Here is an 8,131-nt window from a genome sequence, read left to right as displayed (position 1 = left end):
CACACACACACACCCACACACACACTCACTTACTCACTCACACTCAGACCCACTAACACACACACACTCACTCACACACTCACTCACACACACTCACAGACTCACACTCAGACTCACTCACACAGACTCACTCACACATGCACTCTCTCACACACACATTCACACACACACACACACTCACTCACACACTCACTGACACAAACTCTCACACACTCACTCACACACTCACTGACACAAACTCTCACACACACTCACTCACACACTCGCTCACTGACACACTCAGTCACGCACACACTCTCACACACTCACTCACACCCAGAAACACACACTCACTGACACACACACTCACAGACAAGGAAGGTTGAGGCACAGGGAGCCATGTGGAGGGGGGAATGAGGGAGAGGGGGGTCAGTGATTACACAGAGCTGAAGCATATTACAGTGCACAGGGAGTTTCACAAACACATTTTGTGTGGAATTGACAAAGCACGTGGAGGTTCGAGTTGCCCATGAGTTTGCCAGAGTGTCCTCTCTCACTCACACACACACTGTGCAGGTATGAAGCTGCCCAGGCTCAGGGGAATGGCAGTTTAGACAGCAGAGCCCGCTGCAAGGTGGGTCCAGTGTGATGTGGGTAGGGTGCTGCAGTTTGGTGTGAAGTCTCTGAGAGGCGAGAGGATGGACCCCTCCCGCCTCCCCCAGCGCTGAGACAGAGCCTCACTCGGAAATTGTCCTGCATTTTCATCTCTCTCCCTTGGGAAGGTCGGCGTGCGCTGGAAGTTCCGCTCACTGCCAAGCTCCAGCTGCCTGTTGGGATAGACTCGGGACAGAGCGGGAAACGGGAGAAATCCTTTCAAATCTCCCCCCCCCCCCTCCCCCATGGGCCCGTCTAATGGGAACTCTCGGAGGGAAGAGAAGAGTATTAAATGTCGGGACACGAGAGCAGAGTGGCGATGTTACTGGACCACTAACCGACTAATTATCCATTCTAGAGATGAGTGGGAATCCCTTTACAGCAGCTGGGAATATAAATGCAATGAATTAAATAAATAAAAGCCAGTATCAGTAATGGTGACCGGATCTATCTTGTTCACTTAGCGTCCTTTCGGGAAGGAAATCTGCCGTCCTTGCTGGATCTGACCCCGATGTCACACCAGACCCAGACCAATATGGTTGATTCTTAATCGCCCCTGAAAATGCCCAGTCAGCCACTCAGTTAAATCAAGACTGCTACCAAAATCCAAAATAAGACTAAAACCCAAACCATCTGACTTGCATCTCGGCACCAGATTCAGATATGACAAAGGCAGGCACACGCCAGCTGACCCTGCAGGGGTCACCAGCATCTATCAGAAATACTCCATTGACTAGTCAAGTAACAGCCTGGCAGAGTCATACTCAGCCAACCATATTGCCAGCGAATGTCCCTGGCTCCAACATGAGCATTCCTTGGTGTGCCCTGTTTCACTGGCACCAACTGAGGTGGTGATGTGTTGGTATAGAGCCAGGAGTGTGTGGCCCTGAGAGTCCTCAACATTAACTTTAGACTGCATGAAGACTCATGACGTCGGATAGAATGTGGGCATGGTTCATCCCGACCAACACCGTTGGCTCTTCGTTAGCTGATGGATCAGCACTCCTCAATGCTGAAGACCACTTAGAGGGAGCACTGTGAGTAGAAAGGGCACAGAATGGATTTCATTGATAGACATCCAAAAGTCAGTCTGTAGTACCCCTACTGACTGAACTGATTAAGTCCTGAAGGACATAGCTGACAAACTGGGTCTGTGGCAGGGGATGAGGAATCAAAAGGAAACATTTATTTGACCTTTAAAGGATCGTCCCTTTAGTCTGAGATTGTGCCCTCTGGTTCTAGTTTTTCCTAAACTCCAATGAGTACAGACTCGGAGTCCTCAACTGTTCCTCATACGATGAGTATCTCTGGGATGTTGTGGACCTGAAGGAGAAGCTGAATTGCATTCAACAACAATCTATAGGGCGGCATGGTGGCCCAGTGGTTAGCACTGCTGCCTCAAGGCGCCGAGGACCCGGGTTCGATCCCGGTCCCGACTCACTGTCCAAGTGGCCTTTGCACATTCTGCCCCATCTGCTTGGGTGCCACCCCCACAACCCAAAAAAGATGTGCAGGGTAGATGAATTTGCCACGCTAAATTGCCCCTTAATTGGGAAAAAAAAGAATTGGGTACTCTAAATTTATATTTTAAGAAAAACAACAAATAAAACAATGACAATCTATAACGTCATGGCTTGGTATATTCCTCACTCTAACATTACCATCACGTTAAAGGAGCAACTCTGGTGTAGGGTAGGTTAGTTGGCCACGCTAAATTGCCCCTTAATTGCAAAAACAAAATTGGGTACCCTAAATTGAAAAGAAAACACCTCAAGTTGAGCTGTTCCACTCCAGATACAACACTGGCATTGTTATATTTCTTTGTTGTCACGAAGAGGAAAGGTATGGAGGTGTCCACACTCTGGATTCTTATAAAACACAATGAGAGGTTTATTCAAGGTGTTGCTCATCCAATCAAGATGATGACCGGCCCAAAGCCCGCACAAACAGTCTGCAGATGTCACTACACATCACATGAAAATCGCTTATTGTCACAAGTAGGCTTCAAATAAAGTTACTGCGAAAAGCCCCCCGTCGCCACATTCCGGCACCTGACATGACCCAGAACCAGCAAGAATGTATTCCCAGATACAAATGAGACGTTTGTTGAGAAAGTTGAAAATTGTCCAAGTGCATACTATCCACAAAATGAATGAAAAATTTAACAGGGTAATTATCGCAGGATCACTTTGCTCTCAATCATAAGCGAATTGATGGAAAGGGTCATCAATAGTGTCGCTAAGCAGCATTCAATCACCAGTTACCTGCTCAATGATGTTCATCTGGGTTCTACCAGGGCCACCCAGCTCCTGACCTTGTTACAGACTTGATCCAAAGAAGGACAAAAAAGCTGAACACCAGAGATGCGGTGAAAGCGGCTGCCCTTGACATTAACGCGGCATTAGACTGAATGTAGCATCAACATACCCTAGAAAAATGAAGCCAGTAGGAATCAGATGAAAACTCTTGGAGTTATACGTAGAAGAAAGGAAGTTGGGTGCAATTGTTCAAGACCCATCATCTTAGCCCCATGAAATCACTGCGAGCATTCCTGAGGGCAGTGTGCTAGGCCCACCCATCAGCTGTTTCATTAATGACCTTTACTCCATCATAAGGTCAAATGTGTTGCTGATGATTAAACAATGTTCAGCTCCATTCACAATTTCACAGATAATGTAGCAGTTCATGTGCTTATGCAGCAAGATCTGGACAATATCCAGGCTTGGGACGATAAGTGGCAAGTGATATTGGTGTCCCACAAGTGGCAGGCAATAATGTCACCAACAAGAGAGAAGCTAACCCTCTCCCCTTAACATTCAATTGCATTATTCTAATCAAATCCCCCACCAGCAACACACTGGGATGCTTGTAATTGACCAGAATTGGATGGGCTAAATAAATACTGTGGCTAGCAGAGTTGATCAGAGGTTGGGTGACTCACCTTCAGATTATCCAAAGCCTTTCCACCATTTACAAGTCAGAAGTGTGATGAAATATTCTCTGCTGGAATGGATGAGTTCAGATCTAACAAGACTCAAGAAGCTCAGAATCATCCAGTTGAAAGAAACTCACTTGGTTGGAACACCATCCACCATCTTAAATATTAATTCCCTTCAATACAAGTGCACCGTGGCTGCAGTGTGTACCAACTACAGAATGCAGAAAGGCTCCTTCCTTAGTTCCTCCCAAACCCACAGCCTCTGCCACCCAGACGGACAAGACCGTAAGCACCACTACCACCTCCAAGCCACACATCATCCAAATATTCTCCCATTGGTATTGAGTCAAAATCCATGGAACTCACTACCTAGCAGAACAATGGGAGTGTCTTCCACATGGACTGTAGCGATTCAAAGCCAGCTCAACATCACCTTCTCAAGGGCAATTCGGAGTGGGCAATAAATGCTGGCCTTGTGATATGCACAGCTTATGAATAAATAAATAAAAATAACAATTTACTTGCAAATTAATAACAGTCCTGTGCATGTTTGCCTTTGGCTACTGGGACCCAAACTGTAGAGTGGTTCCTTGTTCTCAAATGATTGCCCCATAGAACATTACCAGTGATGAGCAGTGGATGGGCCCCAATGGAAGGTATCAAATGCCAATCAGTTCACATGCTCAGTTTGAAGGAGGATAAACTGAAACTGGAAAACAAGTCGTAAATCATATTCACCTTGAAGAAAGGATATTTCACATACCGCCGATTGAAGAGGTCCACATCAAAATGGTATTTCAGGTTAATCCTACTTTGTTCAGGACATTGATACTTCCAGGTAACTGCCCTAACCTCTTTGGGATGCCTAGCTGTCTTCAGATGAACTACCCCTTCCAGGGCACCTCGACCCATCAAGACACCTACCAACATCAAGACATCTGTAAGATTTTTAAAAACTCCTACTTCAAGCTAATTATCTCCTCCAGGACTTCTAACCCCCAACATACCACCTACCTTCTTTATTACATTGCGACTCTTCTCAGTCGCTGTGCCACATATTGGATTGGATTTGTTTATTGTCACGTGTACCGAGGTACGGTGAAAAGTATTTTTCTGCGAGCAGCTCAACAGATCATTAAGTACATGGGAAGAAAAAGGAATAAAAGAAAATACATAATAGGGCATAATACAACATATACAATGTAACCACATAAGCACCGGCATCGGGTGAAGCAGACAGGGTGTAGTGTTAATGAGGTTAGTCCATAAGAGGGTCATTTAGGAGTCTGGTGACAGCGGGGAAGAAGCTGATTTTGAGTCTGTTCGTGCGTGGTCTCAGACTTCTGTATCTCCTGCCCGATGGAAGAAGTTGGAAGAGTGAGTAAGCCGGGTGGGAGGGATCTTTGATTATGCTGCCCACTTTCCCCAGGCAGCGGGAGGTGTAGATGGAGTCAATGGATGGGAGGCAGGTTCGTGTGATGGACTGGGCGGTGTTCACGACTCTCTGAAGTTTCTTGCGGTCCTGGGCCGAGCAGTTGCCATACCAGGCTGTGATGCAGCCTGATAGGATGCTTTCTGTGGTGCATCTGTAAAAGTTGGTAAGGGGTAATGTGGACATGCCAAATTTCCTTAGTTTCCTGAGGAAGTCTAGGCGCTGTTGTGCTTTCTTGGTGTTGCGTCGACGTGGGTGTACCAGGACAGATTTTTGGAGATGTGCACCCCTAGGAATTTGAAACTGCGAACCATCTCCACCTCGGCCCCATTGATGCTGACAGGGTTTTGTACAGTACTTTGCTTCCTGAAGTCAATGACCAGCTCTTTAGTTTTGCTGGCATTGAGGGAGAGATTGTTGTCGCTACACCACTCCACTAGGTTCTCTATCTCCCGCCTGTATTCGGACTCGTCGTTATTCGAGATCCGGCCCACTATGGTCGTATTGTCAGCAAACTTGTAGATGGAGTTGGAACCAAGTTTTGCCACGCAGTCGTGTGTGTACAGGGAGTAGAGTAGGGGGCTAAGTACGCAGCCTTGTGGGGCCCCGGTGTTGAGGACTATTGTGGAGGAGGTGTTGTTGTTCATTCTTACTGATTGTGGTCTGTTGGTCAGAAAATTGAGGATCCAGTTGCAGAGTGGGGAGCCAAGTCCTAGGTTTTGGAGCTTTGATATGAGCTTGGCTGGGATTATGGCGTTGAAGGCGGAGCTGTAGTCAATAAATAGGAGTCTGATGTAGGAGTCCTTGTTTTCGAGATGCTCTAGGGATGAGTGTAGGGCCAGGTAAATGGCGTCTGATGTGGACCGGTTGCAGCGGTATGCGAATTGCAGTGGATCAAGGCATTCTGGGAGTATGGAGGTGATGCGCTTCATGATCAACCTCTCGAAGCACTTCATTACGACTGAAGTCAGGGCCACTGGACGGTAGTCAGATAACAAACATATAACCAACAACATGGCCAACTATATCAGCCAGTGTTCATTTCAGTGTGAAAATCATTATAAATTGTGTTTCAAACAAAATAACATTGAGGTCTTTGATGTTCAAATTGTGGGAATGGTGCTGGTGGATTTTTTGCTGTTTTAATTCATGGCCTGTGTTGGAAATTAGAAACGCCCTTACTTACGAGTTTCAGCCAAAAGCTAGACAGGAGAAAATGACTGTGGCCAAGAGACCTGCAAGAGACTCCATGTCAGCCTGCAAAGGTTCCAGACTAGCAGAGCAGATGCAAATTCTGATGCGTGCTATTTGAGACGGACATCAATAGAGAGTATCTCTCAACTCAAGGACAAAAATCTATCAACTGTTCTATCCTAAAGATAAAGCCGCCCCCAGATCCGAGGAGAGATGGACAAAAGATCGAACGGTATAAGCAGGGAAAAGAAAATACACATTTCAACAAATCATATGTAGCTGCCCATTGTCGGAGTTGCTAAAATGAAGGTGGGATAATTTCACCCCATGAGCAGTATCATAGTAGGATCAGATGGAAATTATATGCGGCTCGTGTGGAAAAATGGTAGGAAATTAGTTTATGGGGAGCAGCAAATAATATAACACGATTCAACAAAAATGAGCCTGAAGATTAAACCTTGCCTCTGCTGCACATTTCTCGGGCTTTGTATTCCTTCTGTGTGGAATGTTTGTGTCACATTTGCACCAGATTGGCTCAAATGTCATATTCATAAAGCAGCAAAAAATAAAATTGCAAATAAACAAACAGCAGGACAACTGGCAAGGAGAGAGGCAAACAATTACATTGCTCAGAATATTTTCGGTGTCCTCTTCACTGTCATTTTGTTTTGTCAGTAACTTGAGGATATTCCACTAAAAATAAAGGGGTTATATTTCCATGAAGGTTCTCTAATCTCCTGGCACAACCTCAGCAGAAAACAGGCTGAAACCAGCTGTTTATATTATTTTCTACTGGCATTATGGCATAAAATCAGGAAAATCCCCACAAATCCCTTCAGGATTCTAACGTAACAAACATGTAATAGAAACATAATTCACAACAAATGGCAAAAGCACCCATAAAGTTGGCATTTCTGGCTTTAAAATCTTCCTAATAATATATTGTCCTCTTCTGCACCAGTCCTCTATTTAGGCACCAGAGACTTGAGTGCCTTGAGCTTCCAGAGGTATCTGTGTGTCAATTGAATGGAGGTGACAGCAAGTAGCTTACAATTGTCACTCTGTGTAAATACTTGGGTAAAGTACACATTGCAGGCAATTCTCTGGCTGAATTGTGCCCGGCGCCGACCCCACTATGTCAGGTGAATAATAATAATAATCTTGTTTGGTCACAAGTATGAAGTTACTTGAAGAAAAGTCCCTAGTCGCCACATTCTGGCACCTGTTCGCGTAAACTGGTACAGGAATTGAACCTGTGCTACTGGGCATGTTCTGCATTACAAACCAGCTGTCTAGCCCACTGAGCTAAACCAGCCCTTAAATGCCAATCACTTCGGGCACCAAATAGCTTGCTATTCCTGGACTTTGATTGACTTTGAACTTTGATTTGACTTACTGTCACATGTACCGAAGTACAGTGAAAAGTATTTTTCTGCCGCCAAGTACGTACATAATACTACACAGCACGTACATAATAGATAAATAGAATAATCAACAGAGAACATTGACAAATGGTACATCGACAGACAGTGATTGGTTACAGTGCGGAACAAGGGGCCAAACAAAGCAAATACATGAGCAAGAGCAGTATAGGGCGTCGTGAATAGTGTTCTTACTTTGCTGGCATGATCAGGATCTCGCCCTGATCATACCTCATTTGCATTAATTTAAATCCCATTAGCAAGATTAAAGTCAAATGCAACGGCAGCCTGACAGTTTACCCTACCCCCTCCCGAATGGGTGTCATTTAATACTCCTCTACAAATGTGGGGGCCAGGCACCATGTACACTGAGGGGGAGCAAGGAGATGAGTAGCCCTCTCCATTTACCTCCATGCAGCTCAAGGACACCGTAGCTGATGGCCCAGTGCTGTGAGGGGGCCTCCTTCAAGGAGGCTAGGGTTGTTTAGGGCCTGGGAGGGGGCAGATCATGGG

The sequence above is a fragment of the Scyliorhinus torazame genome, chromosome 1 (assembly GCF_047496885.1).
Source record: "Scyliorhinus torazame isolate Kashiwa2021f chromosome 1, sScyTor2.1, whole genome shotgun sequence".
NCBI classification, from domain to species: domain Eukaryota; kingdom Metazoa; phylum Chordata; class Chondrichthyes; order Carcharhiniformes; family Scyliorhinidae; genus Scyliorhinus; species Scyliorhinus torazame.
The sequence above is the reverse complement of the archived record's forward strand: the minus strand, read 5'-3'. Positions refer to the sequence as shown.